Below are 24,649 nucleotides of genomic sequence, written 5' to 3' on the forward strand. Positions count from 1 at the left end.
AGTATTGAGGGGAACAACTGATTTCTTTAATTGAAAATTTCCTTTTCCCAGGTAACATTTTATTTTTGAAGATTCTACATGCTTTTGACTATAACTGCCTAACTGGATGATCTTTGTCTAACAAAAAATACATCTCATTCCTATTGTTCTGGATTTTTACTGTCTACAAGTTTTGATTCTTAGACTTTCCTCATGATTTTCCCTTTTGGATTCCTACCCAGATATTAAAGGCAAATTAAAAATCTATTTATTCTCTTAAGCTTTACTTCTTGCACCTAAGTACTCTCTTTGGGTACCTAGATATTGAAGGAGAAAAAACAGCAGCTCTGGAATCAGGAGGACCAGAATTCATATATGGCCTGAAGTGCTTACTACCTGTGTCACCCTGACTAAATCACTTAACCCAGTTTGCCTCAGATCCTTATTTATAATTGAGAATGAAATGAATAACAACTCTAGGTTTGCCTAGAAAACCCCATTTAGAGTTGGTCATGACAGAAATGATGCAACAGTTCATTTTATTGATCATTTTAATAGGATTATTATAAAATATTTCATGATTTTAACAAAAACATATTTATTCATGTTTTTTCTTCGGCTACCAAAAGATATCTTCATAAAGGAATGGATTAAGACATATAAAAAGAAAATTATATTGTAGGACTTTTGGAGCAGAGTCAAGTTGATGGAGACAACACATGCTTCTTTCTGACATTCTCTACAATCTTCACATTAAATTAAAATATCAAGCCTCTGAATAACTCTGGACAGGCAGAACTCACAAATATTGAAAATGCAACAATTTATCAGGAGAACACAATCTGAAAGATTTCCAAAAAAAGGTCTGTTTCAACTAGAAACAGGAGAGAGACAGCCAAGTGCAATGCTGAGCACAAATGCCAGCACAGATAGCATAGAATCCCAGGATGCTGCAGTTTCTGTGGGTGATGTGCATTCCACGTAGTAGAGAATCTAAGGGGAGGAAACAGACCAGAAAAAGTCTGTTTCAATTGGAAATAGGAATCAGACACCAAAGTACAATCACCAGGCAAACAGCCCAGAGTCCTAGGATGGTGCAAACTCCATGGGCAAAGAATCTACAAGGAGACATCTACAAGAATCTAAAGCAGTGTTGGCCAATCTGCCCTGCTTACAAGCTTGTAGACTGGCAGATAAGTAATAAAACATCAAACACAAGAACAAAAAATAAATAGTGAACCCCAAAACAGCTCACAGGACCTGGTCACTTCTACCCAGCACCAGGAGTGAATCAGCAGTAACCCAATGCAACTTCAGCCACTTGAAAAACATGCCCTTCCCTAGAGGCAGAACTTAAACTTTAAAAAAAATGAGTAAAAAAGTAAAGAGGATTCTGGTGATAGATAGGTTTTATGGTGAAAGAGAAGAACAGATTTCAAACCTTGAGGAGATTAAAGGCATTGTCTCCAGATGAAGCCCCAAAAGATGATATAACCTGGTCCCCATCTCTCCTAGAAGAAATTTTAAAAGGATCTTAAAAGAGAACTAGATAGATAGATAGACCAGAAGTAAAAAAAAATACCTAAAATGTTAAACTTAATTGAAGCATAAAAAAGGTAAAAAGGGAAAAAAAATCTTCAGAACTGTAATTCTATTACGGGTATACATTAAGAGTACATGTATAAAATGATTTTACTGTTATATAAAAAAGAAACTAAAGATGGAAAGTGGAATGTAACAGATAAAATATGGGATATTGAAGGTAAAATGAGGGAAATAATATCACAGGAATATAATTGAGGGAAAGAAGGGAGGTGAGAAATATTGTGTTAATTTTACTCTCATTAGATTTGGCTCAAAAAAGAATATTAGATATATTAGGTTTCACCAAGAAACATCTTTCATCTTAAAGAAAAGAGGGAAGGAAAGGGGGTAAAGGGAAGGTATAGGCTAAAGGAAAAAGAGAAATTGTAGGGGAAAGGTATAACAAAAGGGGAAGGGTTTCTAAATGGGGAGACTCCTTAAGGCAAGTAGTGCTCATAAGTAAAATACTGGAAAGGAGGGAGAGGGGAAAAGGAAAGAGAAAAATATAATTTGGGGTGAATAATGTGGAAGGAAATACAATCTTAATAATTTTAACTGTAAATGTGAATGGACTGAAATCTCCCATAAAGCATAAGCGGAAAGCAGACTGGATCAAAATTCAGAACCCTACAGTATGTTGTTTACAAGAAACACATTTAAAGCAAGGAGATACATACAAAGTAAAGGTAAAAGTCTGGAGCAGAATCTATTATGCTTCAAGTGAAGTAAAAAAAAAATCAGGGGTAGGCATCCTTATCTCAGATCAAGCAAAAGCAAAAATTGATCTAATCAAAAGAGATAAGGAAGGAAAATATATCTTGTTAAAGGGTGGAACAGAGAATGAAGCAATTTCAATACTAAATATATATGCACCAAGTGGTATAGCATCTAACTTCCTAAAGGAGAAGTTAAGAGAGTTGCAAGAAAAAATAGACAACAAAACTATAATAGTGGTAGATGGCAACCTTGCACTCTCAGAATTAGATAAATCAAACCACAAAACAAATAAGAAAGAAATTAAAGAACTAAATAGAATATTAGGAAAATTAGGTATGATAGATCTTTGGAGAAAACTGAATGGTGACAGAAAGGAGTATATTTTCTTTTCAGCAGTTCATGGAACCTATAGAAAAATTGACCATATATTAGGACATGAAGATCTCAAAATTAAATGCAGAAAGGCAGAAATAATAAAAGCAGGAAGGCTTTCTTTTCAGATCACGATGCAATAAAAACTACATTCAACAAAAAGTTAGGGATAAATAAATCAAAAAGTAATTGGAAACTAAATAATCTCATCTTAAAAATGATTGGGTGCAACAGCAAGTAAGTTATAGACACAATTAATAATTTAACTCAAAATAATGACAATGATGAGACATCATACCAAAATCTGTGGTATGTAGCTAAAGCAGTAATAAGGGGAAAATTTATATCTTTAGAGGCTTATTTGAACAAAATAGAGAAAGAGAAGATCAATGAATTGGGCTTTCACCTTAAAAAGCTAAAAAAAGACCAAATTAAAACCCCCCAATCAAATACTAAACTTGAAATTCTAAAATTAATAGGAGATATTAATAATATTGGAAGTAAAAATACTATTGAACTAATAAATAAAACTAAGAATTGGTTTTATGAAAAAAAAACAATAAAATAGATAAACCTTTGGTAAATCTGATTAGAAAAAGGAGAGAGGAAAATCAAATTGTTAGTCTTAAAAATGAAAAGGGGAACTGTCCAGCAATGAAGAGGAAATTAGAGAAATAATGACATACTTTGTCCAACTTTATGCCAATAAATTTGATAACCTAAGTGAAATGGATGACTATCACCAACAATATAGGCTTTCCAGACTAACAAAGGAGGAAGTAAATTGCTTAAATATTCCCATTTTAGAAAAAGAAATAAATGATCTATTAATCAACTCCCTAAGAAAAAATATCCAGGACACGATGGATTTACAGGTGAATTCTACCATACATGCAAAGAACAATTAGCTCCAATGTTATATAAACTATTTGAAAAAATAGGGAATTAAGGAGTCCTACCAAATTCCTTTTATGACACAGACATGATACTGATACCCAAACCAGGTAGGTTGAAAATGTAGAAATAAAACTATAGACCAATCTCCCTAATGAATATGGATGCTAAAATCTTAAATAAGATATTAGCAAAAAGACAAGAGAAAATCATCTCCAGGATAATACATCATGATCAAGTAGTATTTATACCAGGAATGCAGGGCTGGTTCAATATTAGGAAAACTATGAGTATAATTGGCCATATTAATAATCAAATTAACAAAAATCATATGATCATCACAAGAGATTCAGAAAAAGCATTTGGACTTCCGGCCAAGATGGTGGCAAGGAGGCACACAGCTGCTTGAGATCTGTGTTTTCTATCAGAATTTACTTCAGGACAAGCCTCAGAATTAATGCTTGATTGGGGGAAAAAAAAAACACAAATAATCACCAACAGAAGACATCCATGAAATTTGCTAGAAAAGGTCTATGTTTGTTTGGGGGAGGGGACAAACAGACTGGGCCCAGGCTGAGGGCAAATAGTGAAAGCAAGTCAGGCAGCTCACACTGCTCAGACCAGAGGGGGAGGAGTGTGATCTCTTCCTTTTCTGTGAAATGGCCTTTAATCCAGCATGAATATTCCATCTTGGCAGCAAGCCAGGAATAACAGAGAAGGTGTAAACACCTGAGATAAAGAATAAAACCCAGGAAAGCCAGTGTCTTTCAGGGACTGGCCACCTCCTTCCCCACCCATACAGACTCAGCACAATCTAAATCTATATTATGTAGCAGCAGTCACCAAAACCATTTGGCAATGGCTAAGTAGTAGACCAGTCAATCAGTGGAACAGATTAGGTACAAAGGACAAAAAAGGGTACAACTATAGCAATCTAGTGTTTGATAAACCCAAAGATACCAACATTAGGGATAAAAAGTCATTATTTGAAAAAACTGTTGGAAAAACTGGAAATTAGTATGGCAGAAATTAGATATGGTTCCACACTTAATACCATATACCAAGATAAGACCAAAATGGGTTCATGATTTAGGCATAAAGAATGAGATCATAAGTAGATTAGAGGAACACAGAATAGTCTACATCTCAGACCTGTGGAGGAGGTAGGAATTTATGACCAGAGGAGAACTAGAGATCATTATTGATTACAAAATAGAAGATTTTGATTACATCAAACTAAAAAGTTTCTGTAAAAACAATACCAATGCAAACAAGATTAGAAGGGAAGTAACAAATTGGTAAAATATTTTTAAAGTTAAAGGTTCTGATAAAGATCTCAGTTCCAAAATATATAGAGAACTGAACCTAATTTATAAGAAATCAAACCATTCTCCACTTGATAAATGGTCAAAGGATATGAACAGACAATTCTCAGAAGATGAAATTGAAATTATATCCACTCATATGAGTGTTCCAAATCACTACTGATTAGAGAAATGCAAATTAAGAGAACAATGAGATGCCACTACACACTTGTCAGATTGGTTAAATTGACAGGAACAAATAATGATGAATGTTGGAGGCAATGGGGAAAACTGGGACACTAATACATTGTTGGTGGAGTTGTGAAAGAATCTGGCCATTCTGGAGAGCAATTTGGAACTATGCCCAAAAAGTTATCAAACTCTGCATACCCTTTGTCCCAGCATTACTGCTATTGGGCTTTTTTTGCAAAGAAATAGTAAAGAGGGGAAAGGGACCTGTATGTGCCAAAATGTTTTTGGCAGCTCTTTTCATAGTGGCTAGAAATTGGAAGATGAATGGATTTCCATCAATTGGAGAATGTTTGGGTAAATTATGGGATATAAAGTTTATGGAATATTACTGCTCTGTAAGAAATGACCAACACGACAAATACATAGAGGTTTGGAAAGACTTACATCAACTGATGCTGAGAGAAATTAATAGAACCAGAAGATTGCTGTACACTTCAATGCTATATGAAGAGGTACTCTGATGGAAGTGGATATCTTTAACATAAAGAAGATCTAACTCAATTCCAGTTGATCAGTGATGGACAGAAATAACTACATCCAGATGAGGAACACTGGGAAGTGAATGTAAATTGTTAGCACTACTGTCTATCTACCCAGGTTATTTATACCTTCAGAATCTAATACTTAACGTACAACAAGAAAATTGGATTTACACATATATATTTTATCTAGCTTATACTGTAATACATGTAAAATATATGGGATTGCCTGTCATCTAGGGGAGGGAGTAGAGAGAGAGAGGGGATAATTTGGAAAAATGATTACAATGGATTTTGTTATAAAAAAAATTACTCATGCATATATACTGTCAAAATTTTATAATAAAGTGACTTTGTTTTCAATTAAAAAAAAAGAAAATTAGAATTAAACAAATAGAAATGAATGACTCAAGTCGAAACCAAGTAGTACTCAAGCAAAACCAGAAAAACGAAACAATTGAAAAGAATGTCAAGTACCTTATTGGAAAGACAACAGACCTGAAAAACAGATCCAGGAGAGACAATTTGAGAATAATGGGACTCCCTAAAAAATGTGAGGAAAAATAGAGCCTGGACAACAATTTCCAGGAAATTATCAAAGAGAACTGTCCAGACATCTTAGAAACAGAGGGTAAATGGACATTGAAAAAATTCATCAATCCCCTACTGAAAGGGACCCTAAAATCAAAACGCCAAGAAATATAGTGGCCAAGTTCAAGAACCATCAGATGAAGGAAACATATTGGAAGCTGCTATAAAAAAGCAATTCAGATATGGAGGAACCACAGTAAGGATAACCCAGGATCTAGCAGCATCCATATTAAATAATGAAGGGCCTAGAATATGATATTCTGAAAGGCTAAGGAACTTGGTATGCAGGCAAGAATAACTTACCCAGCAAAAATGAGCATCTTTTTTCCAAGGAAGAAAATGGACATTTAACAAAATAAATGAATTCCATCTATTCTTCATGAAAACAAAACAAAACAAAACAAAACAAAAAAAAAAAAAAAAAAAGAAAAAGATCTACACAAAATGTTTGATCTTCAAATACAGAACTCAAGAGATATTTAAAAAGATAAAAATAAATTTTGAGAACTATATTTCTGCCAGAAATAAATGTAAAGAACACATGCATAATTTCTCTTAGAAACTAGACGTGGAAAGGAAATTATGTCATAAAAAAGGGTGTGGTGGTACTACATCTCGTGAAGAGGCAAAGGTAACCTATTATATCTGAGAAAAAGAAAGGAGGGGGATGAACATAGTGTGAATCAGTGAAACTTTTTCCACTTCATTGAAAAGTGGGAGGGAAGGACTAAACTAAGGGGAAGGCAATGCAGAAATTGTGAGGAAAAGGGGTAAAATAGGGGGAGGAACTTTAAGATGGGGAAGGGATACTAAAAAGGGAGAGCTGTGAAAAGCAAGTGGTGCTCACAAGTTTAATACTGGGGAGGGAGATAAGAGGGAAGGAAAAAAGAAAAGCATAAACAGGGGTTAACAGAATGGCAAGCAATATAGAATTAGTCATTCTAATCATAAATGTGAATGGGGTAAACTCCCTCATAAAGTGGAAGCAGTTAGCAGACTGGATTAAAAGCCAGAATCCTACTATATGTTGTTTACAGGAAATACACCTGAAAAAGTGTACATTCAGAATAAAAGTAAAAGGGTGGAGCAGAATCTACTATGTTTCAGGTGAAGCCAAAAAACCAGGGGTAGCCATCTTCATCTCAGATCAAGCAATAACAAAAATTGATATATTTAAAAGATATAAGGCAGGGCATTATATCTTGCTAAAGGGTAGCATAGATAATGAAGCAGTATCAATGTTAAACATATACACATCAAGTGGTGCAGCATCTAAATTCTTTTTTTTTTTTTTTTTTTTTATTATATATATATATTTTATAATATTATCCCTTGTATTCATTTTTCCAATTTACCCCCCCTCCCTCTATTCCCTCCCCCCGATGACAGGCAATCCCATACATTTTACATGTGTTACAATATAGTCTAGGTACAATACATGTGTGCGAATATCACTTTCTTGTTGCACAATAAACATTAGAATCCGAAGGTACATGCAACCTGGGCAGACAGATATTAGTGCTAACAATTTTCATTCCCCTCCCAGTGTTTCTTCTCTGGGTGCAGCTACCTCTGTCCATCATTGATCAACTGGAAGTGAGTTGGATCTTCTTTATGTTGAAGATTTCCACTTCCATCAGAATACATCCTCATACAGTATCGTTGTTGAAGTATACAGTGATCTTCTGGTTCTGCTCATTTCACTCAGCATCAGTTGATTTAAGTCTCTCCAGGCCTCTCTATATTCCTCCTGCTGGTCATTTCTTACCGAGCAATAATATTCCATAACCTTCATATACCACAATTTACCCAACCATTCTCCAACTGATGGACATCCATTCATCCTCCAGTTTCTAGCTACAACAAAAAGAGCTGCCACAAACATTTTGGCACATATATGTCTCTTTCCGCTCTTTAGTATTTCTTTGGGATATAATCCCAGTAGTAGCGCTGCTGGGTCAAAGGGTATGCACAGTTTGATAACTTTTTGGGCATAATTCCAAATTGCTCTCCAGAATGGCTGGATTCTTTCACAACTCCACCAGCAATGTATTAGTGTCCCAGTTTCCCCACATCCCCTCCAACATTTGTCATTATTTGTTCCTGTCATCTTAGCCAATCTGACAGGTGTGTAGTGGTATCTCAGAGTGGTCTTAATTTGCATTTCTCTGATCAGTAGTGATTTGGAACACTCTTTCATGTGAGTGGATATAGTTTCAATTTCTTCCTCTGAGAATTGTCTGTTCATATCCTTTGACCATTTATCAATTGGAGAATGGTTCGGTTTCTTATAAATTTGGGTCAGTTCTCTATATATTTTGGAAATGAGACCTTTGTCAGAACCTTTGTTTTTAAAAATATTTTCCCAATTTGTTACTTCCCTTCTAATCTTGTTTGCATTAGTATTATTTGTACAGAAACTTTTTAGTTTGATGTAATCAAAATCTTCTATTTTGTGATCAATAATGATCTCTAGTTCTCCTCTGGTCATAAATTCCTTCCTCCTCCACAAGTCTGAGAGGTAGATTATCCTCTGTTCCTCTAATCTATTTATTATCTCCCTCTTTATGCCTAAATCATGTACCCATTTTGATCTTATCTTGGTATATGGTGTTAAGTGTGGATCCATATCTAATTTCTGCCATACTAATTTCCAGTTTTCCCAACAGTTTTTTCCGAATAATGAATTTTTATCCCTAATGTTGGAATCTTTGGGTTTGTCAAAGATTAGATTGCTATAGATGTACCCTTTTTTGTCCTTTGTATCTAATCTGTTCCACTGATCTACCGGTCTATTTCGTAGCCAATACCAAATGGTTTTGGTGACTGCTGCTATATAATATAGCTTTAGATCAGGTACACTTAGACCACCTTCCTCTGAGTTTTTTTTCATTAGTTCCCTTGCAATTCTTGACCTTTTATTCTTCCATATGAATTTTGTTGTTATTTTTTCTATGTCATTAAAATAGTTTCTTGGGAGTCTGATTGGTATAGCACTAAATAAATAGATTAGTTTGGGGAGTATTGTCATCTTTATTATATTCTTTCGGCCTATCCAAGAGCACTGAATGTCTTTCCAATTATTTAAATCTGATTTTATTTTTGTGGCAAGTGTTTTGTAATTTTTCTCATATAATTCCTGACTTTTCTTTGGTAGATGGATTCCCAAATATTTTATACTCTCAACATTTGTTTGGAATGGAATTTCTCTTTGTATCTCTTGCTGTTGCATTTTGTTAGTGATATATAAAAATGCCGAGGATTTATGTGGATTTATTTTGTATCCTGCCACTTTGCTGAAATTTTGAATTATTTCTAGTAGTTTTTTAGCAGAGTCTTTGGGGTTCTCTAAGTATACCATCATGTCATCTGCAAAAAGTGATAGTTTGATTTCCTCATTTCCTACTCTAATTCCTTGAATCTCTTTCTCGGCTCTTATTGCCGAGGCTAGCGTTTCTAGTACTATATTGAATAGTAATGGTGATAGTGGGCAACCTTGTTTCACTCCTGATCTTACTGGGAAAGGTTGCAGTTTATTTCTATTGCATATTATGCTTACTGAAGGTCTTAAATATATGCTTCTGACTTTTTCTAAGGAATAGTCTATTTATTCCTATACTCTCAAGAGTTTTTAGTAGGAATGGATGTTGGATTTTGTCAAATGCTTTTTCTGCATCTATTGAGATGATCATATGGTTTTTATTAATTTGATTATTAATATGGTCAATTATATTAATAGTTTTCCTAATATTAAACCAGCCCTGCATTCCTGGAATAAATCCTACTTGATCATAGTGTATTATCTTGGAGATGATTTTCTGAAGTCTTTTTGCTAATATCTTATTTAAGATTTTAGCATCAATATTCATTAAGGAGATTGGTCTATAATTTTCTTTCTCAGTTTTCGATCTACCAGGTTTAGGTATCAGTACCATGTCTGTGTCATAAAAGGAGTTTGGTAGGACTCCTTCATCCCCTATTTTTTCAAATAATTTATATAACATTGGGGCTAATTGTTCTTTAAATGTTTGGTAGAATTCACATGTGAATCCATCTGGTCCTGGGGATTTTTTCCTGGGGAGTTGATTAATAGCTTGTTCTATTTCTTTTTCTGAAATGGGACTATTTAAGCAATTTATCTCCTCCTCTGTTAATCTAGGGAGCCTATATTTTTGGAGAAAGTCATCCATTTCACTTAAGTTATCAAATTTATTGGCATAAAGTTGGGCAAAGTAACTCCTTATTATTTCTCTAATTTCCTCTTCATTGGTGGAAAGATCCCCCTTTTCATTTGTAAGACTATCAATTTGATTTTCCTCTTTCTTTTTTTTGATCAAATTTACCAAAGGTTTATCTATTTTATTGGCTTTTTCATAAAACCAACTCTTGGTTTTATTTATTAATTCAATAGTTTTTTTACTTTCAATTTTATTGATTTCTCCTTTTAATTTTTGTATTTCGAGTTTAATTTTTGGTTGGGGGTTTATAATTTGGTCTTTTTCTAGCCTTTTAAGTTGTAAGCCCAATTCGTTAATCTTCTCTTTCTCAATTTTCTTCAAATAAGCCTCTAAAGATATAAAATTTCCCCTTATTACTGCTTTAGCTGCATCCCAAAGATTTTGATATGATGTCTCATCATTATCATTATCTTGGGTGAAATTGTTAATTGTTTCTATAATTTGCTCTTTCACCCAGTCATTCTTTAAGATGAGATTATTCATTTTCCAATTACTTTTTGGTCTATTTACCCCTAACTTTTTACTGAATGTAGCTTTTATTGCATTGTGATCTGAGAAGAAGGCATTTATTATTTCTGCCTTCCTACATTTAATTTTGAGATCTTTATGTCCTAATATATGGTCAATTTTTGTATAGGATCCATGAACTGCTGAGAAGAAAGTATATTCCTTCCTATTGCCATTCAGTTTTCTCCAAAGGTCTATCATACCTAGTTTTTCTAATGTTCTATTTACTTTTTTAATTTCTTTCTTGTTTGTTTTGTGGTTTGATTTGTCTAAATCTGAGAGTGCTAGGTTGAGATCTCCCACTATTATAGTTTTACTGTCTATTTCTTCTTGCAGTTCTCTTAACTTTTCCTTTAGAAAGTTAGATGCTATACCACTTGGTGCATATATGTTTAGTATTGATATGGCTTCATTATTTATGCTACCTTTCAGCAGGATATAGTTTCCTTCCTTATCTTTTTTAACGAGATCTACTTCTGCTTTTGCTTGATCTGAGATAAGGATAGCTACCCCTGCTTTTTTGGCTTTACCTGAAGCATAATAAGCTCTGTTCCAACCTTTTACCTTTACTCTGTATGTATCTCCCTGCTTTAAGTGTGTTTCCTGTAGACAACATATTGTAGGGTTCTGCTTTTTGATCCAATCTGCTATCCGTCTCCGTTTGATGGGATCGTTCATCCCATTTACATTTACAGTTAAAATTACTAATTCTGTATTTCCTGCCATCGTATTATCCCCAGATTATACTTTTTTCCCTTGACCCCCCTGATCCCCCTCCCCGATATTTAATTTACAAACCCCCCTTGTGACGCGCAACCCTCCCTCTTTTTTTTTTTTTATTATTTTTTTTTTTAGGATCCCTCCCCCCTCCCTACAAGTCCCTTCACTTATTCTCCTTTTCCTTTCCCCTTTTCCTCTCCCCCCTTTTAATGAGGTGAGAGAAAATTCTCTGAAAAACAAATATGTTAATTATTTACTCTTTGAGCCTCTTCTGATGAGAGTAAGATTCACACAATGATTCTCCCCCTCACTAAGTTCCCTCAGATATGGTGTATTTTCTATGTCTCTTCCTGGGATGTAGTTTCCCTCTTTTTATCACTCCTTCCCCTTTTTCTGAACCGACCTCCTTCCCTTTACCACACCCCCCTTTTTTTCTTTTATATCAGTAAAATCAAATTATCCTTGAGTATTTTTTATATACCCACAACAAAGTTACAGTTCTCAAGGGTTCTGTGTACCTTTTTCTGTTTCTCTTCAGTCTTGTGGATGTAGATCAAATTTTTTGTTTAAGTCTGGTTTTTTTCTTAGAAACATATAGAATTCCTCTGTTTCATTGAATGACCATCTTCTTCCATGGAAAAAGATGCTAAACTTAGCTGGGTAGTTCATTCTTGGTTGCAGTCCTTGATCTTTTGCCTTTCGGAATATCAGGTTCCAGGCCCTTCTATCTTTTAATGTGGAGGCAGCCAGATCTTGGGTGACCCTTATTGTGGCACCTTGGTATTTAAATTGTTTTTTTCTAGCTGCTTGCAGGATTTTCTCCTTTGTGTGGTAATTCTGCAGCTTAGCCACAATATTCCGTGGTGTTCTTTTTTTAGGGTCTATTTCAGAATTAGTTCGATGAATTCTTTCTACATCTACTTTCCCTTCTGTTTCTATTATCTCTGGACAGTTCTCTTTGATAATTTCCTGTAAAATAGAATCTAGGCTCTTTTTTTGGTCATAGTTTTCTGGAAGTCCAATAATCCGCAGATTATCTCTCCTAGATCTATTTTCCAGGTCTATAGATTTTCCCAGTAAGTATTTGACGTTGTTCTCCAGCTTCTCATTTTTTTTGTTTTGTTTGACTGATTCTTGGGTTCTCTGTGAATCATTCATTTCTATTTGTTCCATCCTGACTTTTAAGGAGTTATTTTCTTCTTTCACAGTTTTTAGTTCTTTTTGTAAATGCCCAATTTCATTTTTAAATGAATTATTTTGCTCTATTGAATTTTTTTCCATTTCCCTAATTTTTTTTTTTTGAGAATTATTTTCTTTTTCCAATTCAGAAATTCTATTTTCTTGAGACTTTTTTATCTTTTCCAATTCAGAAATCCTACTTTCCTGTGTTTTTTTAACCTTTTCTAATTCACTAATTTTGTTTCCCTGCATCTCCTGTGAATTCTTTATTTTTTCCAACTCCAATTTCAGGACGTTGTTATTCTCTATCTTAACTTCCCTTTCCTTGCCCCATTTTTCTTCGATCTCCCTCAATTTCTTAAGAGCTTCTTCTAGGAGAGAGTTATGTGATGGGGGGCAGGAATCGTTCCCCTTTAGGTTGTTATCTTCTGAATCTTTGCTGTTAACTTCCTCGGGGTTGGGTACCCGCTCTTTCTCTGTATAGAAGGAATCTATAGTTTTTCTAGCTTTTTTGCTCATACTTAAAAAATGTTTTGGGGTCTGTCCCTGGGGTAGGAAATTATTTACTTCTTTACCAGCTTCCTCCCAGACCGGATGGATGCAGCGGCCCCTGTGCCCGCACTAAGAGAGAGCTCTGGGAGAGAGTTCCCCACCCCCTCCCTGGAAGCGCCTCAGAGGTGATTAGCACTGCTGTGCTTCGAGGGCGTAGAATAGTGAAGACAGCAAGAAGCTCAGCCTATGTGTCCGGGTGGGGAGTGGACGTCTGCAGCAGGTGACGTGAGAAGCCCCTGCGCTCAAACTGGAAGTGTCTTCCAGAAACCGCGGTCCCTAGTTCAAAGGTTCCGCTTCTCTGGGACTTCCTGGAGCTGAGTTCCACTCCCTCCAGCTAAGCTAGGCAGTGTGTGTTGCCTTGGGCCGTATCCACCCACTTGTCAGTCTCTTAACTATTCTCATGAGGTAGCTGAGGCCACACCCCCTGGTGCCTGAGTCACCCCCAGGGTTCGGGGAAAATCTAATCTGAGTTTTAAAATATTTTGGCTTTCTCTTCTGAACTGCTAAATAATTAGCAGAGAAGAGCTAACAGCCTGTGCCAGATTCCTTTACCTCAGTGGCTTCTCTGATCCCAGAGCCCCTCCCAGCGCAATGGGCGCAGTGTGCCCCTACCCCACCGTCTGTGCTGGTCTTTCTTATTCCTCCCCTGAGAACTGACCTTTCCTGTTGAAACTCCAGATTCTCTTCAGCTGGTAAGTCGTGCTTCCAGTCCTTGTGGTATCTATCAGTCCTGAGCTAATTTTGAGACTTAATTTATCTAATTGGTTGTGAGGGAGTGAGGACGTTCACTGAGTCGTGTGTTTCCTCTCCGCCATCTAGCATCTAAATTCTTAAAAGAGAAATTAAGAGAGCTACAAGAAGAAATAGACAACAAAACTATAATAGTGGGAGATTTCAACCTTGCACTCTCAGAATTAGATAAATCAAACCCCAAAATAAATAAGAAAGAAGACAGAGGTAAATAGAATATTAGAAAAGTTTGATATGATAGATTGTTGGCGAAAGCTAAATGGAGATAGAAAGGAGTACACTTTCTTCTCAGCAGTTCATGGAACCTATACAAAAATTGATTGTATACTAGGGCATAAAAACCTCAAAATCAAATGCAGTAAGGCAGAAATAGTAAATACAACCTTTTCATAACACAATGCAATGAAAATTACATTCAATAAAAAGCCAAGGAAAAATAGACCAAAAAATAATTGGAAACTAAATTATGTCATACTAAAGAATGATTGTGTGAAACATCAAATCATAAACATAATTAACTTCTCCCAAGAAAATTACAAAAATGATACATCATACCAAAATTTGTGGGATACAGCCAAAGCAGTAATAAGGTGAAGTTTTATATCTTTACAGGCCTACTTGCATAAAATAGAGAAAGAGAGGGTCAAAGAATTGGGCTTATAAGTAAAAATGCTAGAAAAGGAACACATTAAAAACCCACAGACAAAAATAAAACTTGAAATTCTAAAAATAAAAGGTCAGATTAATAAAATTGAAAGTAAAAACAACAACAACAACAACAACTATTGAATTAATTAATAAAACTAAGACAAACCCTTAGTAAATCTGATTTAAAAAAGAAAAGAGTAAAAGCAAATCGTTAGTCTTAAATATGAAAAGGGAGAACTTGCCACTAATGAAGAGGAAATCAAAACAATAGTTAGGAGCTCCTTTGTCCAACTTCATGCCAATAAATTTGATAACTTAAATGAAATGGAAGAATACCCTCAAAAAATATAGCTTGCCCATATTAACAGAGATAGAATTAAATAGTCTAAATAGTCCCATTTCAGAAAAAAAAGAAATAGAACACGTTATTAATCAACTCCCTAAGAAAAAATCCCCAGGACCAAATGGATTTACATGTGAATTCTACCAAACATTTAAAGAACAACTAACTCCAATGCTATATAAACTATTTGAAAAAATAGGGATTGAAGGAGTCCTATCCAATCCCTTTTATGAAACAGACATGATACTGATACCTAAACCACTTAGACTGAAAACATAGAAAGAAACTTAAAGACCAATCTCCCTAAAGAATATTGATGATAAAATCTTAAATAAAATATTAGCAAAAAGACTACAGAAAATCATCCCAAGATAATACATTATGAGCAAGTGGGATTTATACCAGGAATGTAGGGCTGGTTCAATATTTGAAAAACTATTAGCATAATTGACTATATCAATAACCAAATTAATAAAAACCATATGATCTTCTCAATAGTTTCAGAAAAAGCATTTGATAAAATCCAACATCCATTCCTTCTAAAATCCCTTGAGAGTATAGGAATAAATGGACTATTCCTTAAAATAATAAGGAGCATATATTTAAAACTGTCAGTAAACATCATATGTAATGGCAATAAAATGGAACCTTTCCCAGTAAGATAAGGAGTGAAACAAGATTGCCCACTATCAGCATTACTATTCAATATTCTACTAGATTCACTAGCTTTGGCAATAGGAGGCAAGAAAGAGATTCAAGGAATTAGAGTAGGTAATGTGGAAATCAAAGGGTCACTCTTTGCAGATGATATGGTGGTGTACTTAGAGAACCTCAAAGACTCTGCTAAAAAGCTATTAGAAATAATTCAGAACTTTAGCAAAGTTAGAGGATACAAAATAAATCCACATAAATCCTTAGCATTTTTATGCATTACCAACACAATCCAACAGAAGAAATACAAAGATAAATTCCATCAAAATAACTGTTGATAGTATAAAATATTAGGGAAAATATCTACCAAAGAAAAGTCAGGAATTATATGAGCAAAATTATAAAACACTTTTCATAAAAAATAAAGTCAAATTTAAATAACTGAAAAGACATTAAGTCCTCTTGGAAAGACTGAGCGAATATAATCAAGGTGACAATAGTCCCTAAACTAATCTATTTATTTAGTACTATACCAATCAGACTCCTAAGAAACTATTTTAATGACTTAGAATAAATAACAACAAAATTCATGTGGAAGAACCAAAGGTGGAGAATTTCAAGGGAAGTAATGACAAAAAAAAAGAAAAAAAATCAAATGAAGGTGGCCTAGCTGTACCTGATCTAGAACTATATTATAAAGCAGCAGTCACCAAAACCGTTTGGTATTGGCTAAGAAATAGACTAGTTGATCCGTGGAATAGGTTCGTTTCAGAGGACAAGATAGTGAATAAAAATAGCAATCTTGTGTTTGACAAACACAAAGATCCAAACTTTTAGGATAAGAATTCTTTATTTGACAAAAACTGCTGGGAAAACTGGAAATTACTATGGCAAAAACTAGGCATGGACCCACACTTAAGAGGACATACTAAGATAAGATCAAAATAGGTCCATGATTTAGGCATAAAGAACAAGATCATAAATTAGAGGAACATAGGATAGTTTACCTCTGAGACTTGTACAGGGGGAAGGAATTTGTGACCAAAGCAGAACTAGAGATCATTATTTATCACAAAATAGAAAAATTTGATTACATCAAATTAAAAAGCTTTTTTACAAACAAAAGTAATACAAGCAAGATTAGAAGGTAAGTAACAAATTGGGAAAACATTTGTACAGATAAAGTTTCTGAAACAGGCCTCATCTCCAAAATGAACAGAGAAGTGACTCTAATTTATAAGAAATCTAGCCATTCTCCAATTGATAAATGTTCAAAGGATATGAACAGACAATTTTCAGATAATGAAAGTGAAACTATTTCCACTCAAGAAAGAGTATTCTAAATCACTATTGATCAGAGAAATGCAAATTAAGACAACTCTAAGATACTACTACACACCTGTCAGATTGGCTAACATGATAGGAACAAATAATGATGAATGTTGATGGGGATGTAGGAAAACTGGAACACTGATACATTGTTTGTGGAGTTGTGAAAGAAGTCAACCATTCTGGAGAACAATCTGGAATTATGCCCCCAAAGTTATCAAACTGTGCATTCCTTTTGATCCGGCAGTGCTACTACTGAGCTTATATCCCAAGGAAATACTAAAGAATGGAAAGGGACTTGTGATTGCCAAAATATTTGTGGCAGCCCTTTTTGTGGTGGCCAGAAACTGGAAAATGAATGGATGTCCATCAATTGGAGAATGGTTGGGTAAATTATGGTATATGAAAGTTATGGAATATTATTGTTCTGTAAGAAATGACCAGCAGTATGAATACAGAGAAGCTTGGAGAGACTTAAATCAACTGATGCTGAGTGAAATGAGCAGAACTAGGAGATCATTATACACTTCAACAACAATACTATATGAGGATGTATTCTTTTTTAAAATTAATTTTATACTTATAACATTTTTGTCAGTATATATTCATAGACAATTTTTTACAACATTATCCCTTGTACTCCTTTCTGTTCCTAATTTTTCCCCTCCTTCCGTCCACCCCCTCCCATAGATGGCAGGCATTCCCATAAATATTTGTAATGTTCTGTGATTGGGTGCCAATATGTAATATCCTGTTGTCTCCAGAGACTGCCGATTGCTCTCTGGGAGGAAATCTGCTGTCTCAACTGCTGCCAACTCTGACCTAGAGTAGAGACTTCTTCCCCTTGCTCAATGTTGTTTCTTTTATTCTTCTGAATAATGATCATGGAATAACTCAGGAGCTTCTGGAAAAAAATGCTTTAACTAATGAACTTGCTTCTCCCAAGCATGCAACCTCCTCCCCAGAAGTTCAAAGGGGTAAAACTCCCTTAAAGGCCAGAACCAGAGAATTGTTAAGTACTGACTTAGCACTTAGTAAGAACCTAATATCTCATTATATCATTGGCACTTAGTAAAAACCTAACACATATTAAATATGTTATAGTATATCCTAGGTACAATATATATGTGGAGAACCGAATTTTGTTGATGTTGTTGTTGTTGTTGTTGTTGTTGTAAAAAATGTTAACACTTTACACTCATTTCACAGTGTTCCTTTTCTGGGTGTAGCTGATTCTTTCCATCATTGATCAATTGGAATTGAATTAGCTCTTCTCTATGTTGAAGATATCCACTTCCATCAGAATGCATCCTCTGTCTGAGCTGTGTGAGTTGCCTGCCTTGCTCTCATTGCCTGCCCTCAGTCTGCATCCAGTCTGTTTGTCCCCTTCCCTGAGCAAGCACAGACCTTCTCTGGTGAATTTCAAGGATGTCTTCTGTTGGTGATTATTTGTGGGTTTCTTTTTTGGTCAAGCATTAATTTCGAGGCTTGTCATGAATTAAGTCCTGAGAAAAAATGCAGAGCTCAAGCAGCTGTCTTCATTCTGCCCTCTTGGCCGGAAGTCTGAGGATGTATTCAGGCTACACCCAGAGAAGGAACACTGGGAAATGTGTGTAAACGGTTAGCCTTTTTTGTTTTTCTCCTCAGGTTATTTTTACCTTCCAAATCCAATTCTTCATTTGCAACAACAACAAGAACAACAAAATTCAGTTCTGCACATTTATATTGTACTTAGGATATATTATAATATATTTAATATCTATGGGAATGCCTACTATCTAGGGGAGGGGGTGGAGGGAAGGATTGGAAAATTTGGAACAGAAGGGTGAACAAGAGATAATGTGGTAAAAAATTATCTATACATATGTACTGTCAAAAATGTTATAATTATAAAATTAATAAAAATATTAAAAAAATAATGGATACTTTTTAAATTATTAATAATTTTAATTATTATAAAGAATGTCTTGTAATTGGTTTTATATTTTTAATATGCTTTGGTAGATTGATTTCCAAATGTTTTATAATTTTGTCTTTTTAGCAATTGTCTTTTTATCTCTCTAGCCAAACTGCTTGATTTCTAGTAGCAACATTAGAAATGTTGATTGATTAATTTCTTTATATGAATATATTATTCCTGCATAGAAACATATGTTAGAAATATTATACTGTTGATTTTAAAAAATTATCTGCCATATAAAAAGGTCAAGACTTTCAAGGGAACTAAAAGAAAATATCACATGAATGTGGCCTAGCTGTACCAGATCTAAAACTATATTATAAAGCAGTGGTCACCAAAATCATTGTTATTGACTAAGAAATAGACTAGTTGATCAGTGGAATATATTAGATTCAAAGGACAAAATAGTCAATAATCTTAATAATCTCATGTTTGACAAACCCTGAACTCCAGCTTCTGGGACAAGAATTCACTGCTTAACAAAAACTGCTGGAAAAATTGGAAATTAGTATGTCAAAAACTAGGCATTTACCCACACTTAATACTGTATATCAAGATAAGGTCAAAATGGGGTCATGATCTAGCTAAAAATAATGAGATTATAAATAAATTAGAAGAACATACGATAATTTATCTCTCAGGCCTGTGGAGGAAGAAGGAATTTGTGACCAAAAAAGCACTAGAGAGCATTACTGATCACAAAATAGAATATTTTAATTATATCAAATTGAAAAATTTTGTACAAATAAAACTAATGTAGATAAAATTAGAAGGGAAACAATAAACTGGGAAAACACTTTTATATTCAAAAGTTCTTATAAAGCCCTCATTTCCAAAATATATACAAAATTGGCTCTAATTTACTCTGATAAATCAAGCCATTCTCCAATTGATAAAATATATTAACAGGCAATTTTCAGTTGAAGAAATTGCAATTATTTCTAGCCATATGAAAAAATGCTCCAAGTCATTATTATTTTTTTTATTTAGACTTTTTTTCGCAGTATATATGCATGAGTAAATTTTTATAATATTATCTCTTGTATTCATTTTTCCAAATTATCCCCCGTCCCTCCCCCCGATGACAGGCAATCCCATACACTTTACATGTGTTACAATAAAACCTAGATACAATATATGTGTGTAAATACCATTTTCTTGTTGCACATTAAGTATTAGATTCCGAAGGTATAAGTAACCTGGGTAGATAGACAGTAGTACTAACAATTTACATTCACTTCCCAGTGTTCCTACTCTGGGTGTAGTTATTTCTGTCCATCATTGATCAACTGGAATTGAGTTGGATCTTCTTTATGTTGAAGATACCCACTTCCATCAGAATACCTCTTCATACAGCACTGAAGTGTACAGCGATCTTCTGGTTCTGTTCATTTCATTCAGCATCAGTTGATGTAAGTCTCTCTCCAAGCCTCTCTGTATTCCTCCTGCTGGTAATTTTTTACAGAGCAATAATATTCCATAACCTTCATAAGCCATAATTTACCCAACCAGTCTCCAATTGATAGGCATCCATTCAACTTCCAGTTTCTAGCTACAACAAAAAGAGCTGCCACAAACATTTTGGCACATACAGGTCCCTTTCCGCTCTTTAGTATTTCTTTGGGATATAAGCCCAATAGCAGCAATGCTGGGTCAAAGGGTATGCACAGTTTGATAACTTTTTGGGCAGTATCAGTGTCCCAGTTTTCCCACATTCCCTCCAACATTCATCATTATTTGGTCCTGTCATGGTAGCCAATCTGACACGTGTATAGTGGTATCTCAGAGTTGTCTTAATTTGCATTTCTCTGATCAGTAGTGATTTGGAACACTCTTTCATATGAGTGGATATAGTTTCAATTTCATCATCTGAGAATTGTCTGTTCATATCTTTGACCATTTATCAATTGGAGAATGGTTTGATTTCTTATAAATTAGGGTCAGTTCTCTGTATATTTTGGAAATGAGACCTTTATCAGAACCTTTAACTTTAAAAATATTTTCCCAATTTGTTACTTCCCTTCTAATCTTGTTTGCCTTAGTATTGTTTTTACAGAAACTTTTTAGTTTGATGTAATCAAGATCTTCTATTTTGTAATCAATAATGATCTCTAGTTCTCCTCTGGTCATAAATTCCTACCTCCTCCACAGGTCTGAGAGGTAGACTATTCTGTGTTCCTCTAATCTACTTATGATCTCATTCTTTATGCCTAAATCATGGACCCATTTTGGTCTTATCTTGCTATATGGTATTAAGTGTGGAACCATATCTAATTTCTGCCATACTAATTTCCAGTTTTTCCAACAGTTTTTACAAATAATGAATTTTTATCAATAATGTTGGTATCTTTGGGTTTGTCAAAGACTAGATTGCTATATATGTACCCTTTTTTGTCCTTTGTACCTAATCTGTTCCACTGATCTACCGGTCTATTACTTAGCCAATACCAAATGGTTTTGGTGACTGCTGCTATATAATATAGCTTTAGATCAGGTACACTTAGACCACCTTCCTCTGACTTTTTTTCATAAGGTCCCTTGGAATTCTCGACTTTTTATTATTCCATATGAATTTTGTTGTTATTTTTTGTAGGTCATTAAAATAGTTTCTTGGGAGTCTGATTGGTATAGCACTAAATAAATAGATTTATGAGGAGTATTGTCATCTTTATTATATTCGCTCACCCTATCCAAGAGTACTGAATGTCTTTCCAGTTATTTAAATCTAACTTTATTTTTGTGTCAAGTGTTTTGTAATTTTTCTCGTATAATTCCTGACTATTCTTTGGTAGATGGATTCCCAAATACTTTATACTCTCAAAATTTGTTTGGAATGGGATTTCTCTTTGCATCTCTTGCTGTTGCATTTTGTTGGTGATATATAAAAATGCTGAGGATTTATGTGGATTTATTTTTTATCCTGCCACTTTGCTAAAATTCTGAATTATTTCTAACAGCTTTTTAGCAGAGTCTTTGGGGTTCTCTAAGTATACCATCATGTCATCTGCAAAGAGTGATAGTTTGATTTCCTCATTTCCTACTCTAATTCCTTGAATCTCTTTCTCAGCTCTTATTGCCGAGGCTAGCGTATCTAATACTATATTGAATAGTAATGGTGATAGTGGGCAAACTTGTTTCACTCCTGATCTTACTGGGAAAGGTTGCAGTTTATTTCTATTGCATATTATGCTTACTGAAGGTCTTAAATATATGCTTCTGACTTTTTCTAAGGAATAGTCTATTTATTCCTATACTCTCAAGAGTTTTTAGTAGGAATGGATGTTGGATTTTGTCAAATGCTTTTTCTGCATCTATTGAGATGATCATATGGTTTTTATTAATTTGATTATTAATATGGTCAATTATACTCATAGTTTTCCTAATATTAAACCAGCCATGCATTCCTGGTGTAAATCCTACTGGATCATAGTGTATTATCCTAGGGATGATTTTATGAAGTCTTTTTGCTAATATCTTATTTAAGATTTTAGCATCAATATTCATTAAGGAAATTGGTCTATAATTTTCTTTCTCAGTTTTCTATCGACCTGGATTAGTTAATAGTACCATGTCCGTGTCATAAAAGGTGTTTGGTAGGAATCCTTCATCCCATATTTTTTATTGGCATAAAGTTACACAAAGTAACTCCTTATTATTTCTCTAATTTCCTCTTCATTGGTGGAAAGATCCCCCTTTTCATTTGTAAGACTAACAATTTGATTTTCCTCTTTCTTTTTTCTGATCAGATTTACCAAAGGTTTATCTATTTTATTAGCTTTTTCATAAAACCAACTCTTGGTTTTATTTATTAATTCAATAGTTTTTTTTACTTTCAATATTATTGATTTCTCCTTTTAATTTTTGTATTTCAAGTTTGATTTTTGGTTGGGGGTTTTTAATTTGGTCTTTTTCTAGCTTTTTAAGTTGCAGGCCCAATTCGTTAATCTTCTCTTTCTCTATTTTCTTCAAAGAAGCCTCTAAAGATATAAAATTTCCCCTTATTACCGCCTTACCTGTATCCCACAGATTTGGGTATAATGTCTCATCATTGTCATTACCTTGGGGAAAATTATTAATTGTTTCTATAATTTGCTGTTTCACCCAGTCATTCTTTAAGATGAGATTATTCATTTTCCAATTACCTTTTGCTCTATTTACCCCTAAGTTCCTACTGACTGTAGCTTTTATTTCATTGTGATCTGAGAAGAAGGCATTTATTATTTCTGCCTTCCTACATTTAATTTTGAGATCTTTATGTCCTAATATATGTTCAATTTTTTTATAGGATCCATGAACTGCTGAGAAGAAAGTATATTCCTTTCCATTGCCATTCAGTTTTCTCCAAAGGTTTATCATACCTAGTTTTTCTAATGTTCTATTTACTTTTTAAATTTCTTTCTTATTTGTTTTGTGGTTTGATTTGTCTAAATCTGAGAGTGCAAGGTTGAGATCTCACACTATTATAGTTTTACTGTCTATTTCTTTTCGCAATTCTCTTAACTTTTCCTTTAGGAAGTTAGATGCTATACCACTTGGTGCATATCTGTTTAGTATTGATATGGCTTCATTATTTATGCTACCTTTCAGCAGGATACAGTTTCCTTCCTTATGTCTTTTAACTCGATCAACTTCTGTTTTTGCTTGATCTGAGATAAGGATAGCTACCCCTGCTTTTTTGGCTTGACCTGAAGCATAATAGATTCTGCTCCCACCTTTTACCTTTACTGTGTATGTATCTCAATGCTTTAAGTGTGTTTCCTATAAACCACATATTGTAGGTTTCTGACTTTTGATCCAGTCTGCTATCCATCTCCATTTGATGGGAGCATTCATCCCATTCACATTTACAGTTAAAATTACTAATTCTGTATTTCCTACCATCATATTATCCCCAGATCATGCTTTTCCCCTTGACCCCACTGAACCCCTTCCGTGATATTTAATTTATAGAACCCACTTGTGACGGCGCAGCCCTCAGTTTTTTTTAGTATCCCTTCCCCCTCCCTCCAAGTCCCTTCCCTTATTCTCCTTTTCCTTTCCCCTTTTCCTCTCCCACCTTTTAATGAGCTAAGAGAGAATTCTCTGAAAAACACATATGTCAATCATTTACTCTTTGAGCCTCTTCTGATGAGAGTAAGATTCACACAATGTTTCTCCCCCTCTCTAAATTCCCTCAGATATGGTGTATTTTCTATGCCTCTTCCTGGGATGTAGTTTCCCTCTTTTTATCACTCCTTCCCCTTTTTCTGATACTATCCCCTTCCCTTTACTACACCCCCCTTTTTTTCTTTTATATCAGTAAAATCAAATTATGCATGCGTACTTTCTATATACCCACAACAGAGATACAGTTCTCAATGGTTCTCTGTACCTTTTTCTGTTTCTCTTCAGAATTGTGGATGTAGATCAATTTTTTTGTTTAAGTCTGCTTTTTTTTTCTTAGAAACATATGGAATTCCTCTATTTCATTCAATGACCATCTTCTTCCATGGAAAAAGATGCTAAACTTAGCTGGGTAGTTTATTCTTGGTTGCAATCCTTGATCTTTTGCCTTTCAGAATATCCGGTTTCAGGCCCTTCTATCTTTTAATGTGGAGGCA

The sequence above is a fragment of the Sminthopsis crassicaudata genome, chromosome 2 (genome assembly GCF_048593235.1).
Source record: "Sminthopsis crassicaudata isolate SCR6 chromosome 2, ASM4859323v1, whole genome shotgun sequence".
Classification (NCBI taxonomy): Eukaryota; Metazoa; Chordata; class Mammalia; order Dasyuromorphia; family Dasyuridae; genus Sminthopsis; species Sminthopsis crassicaudata.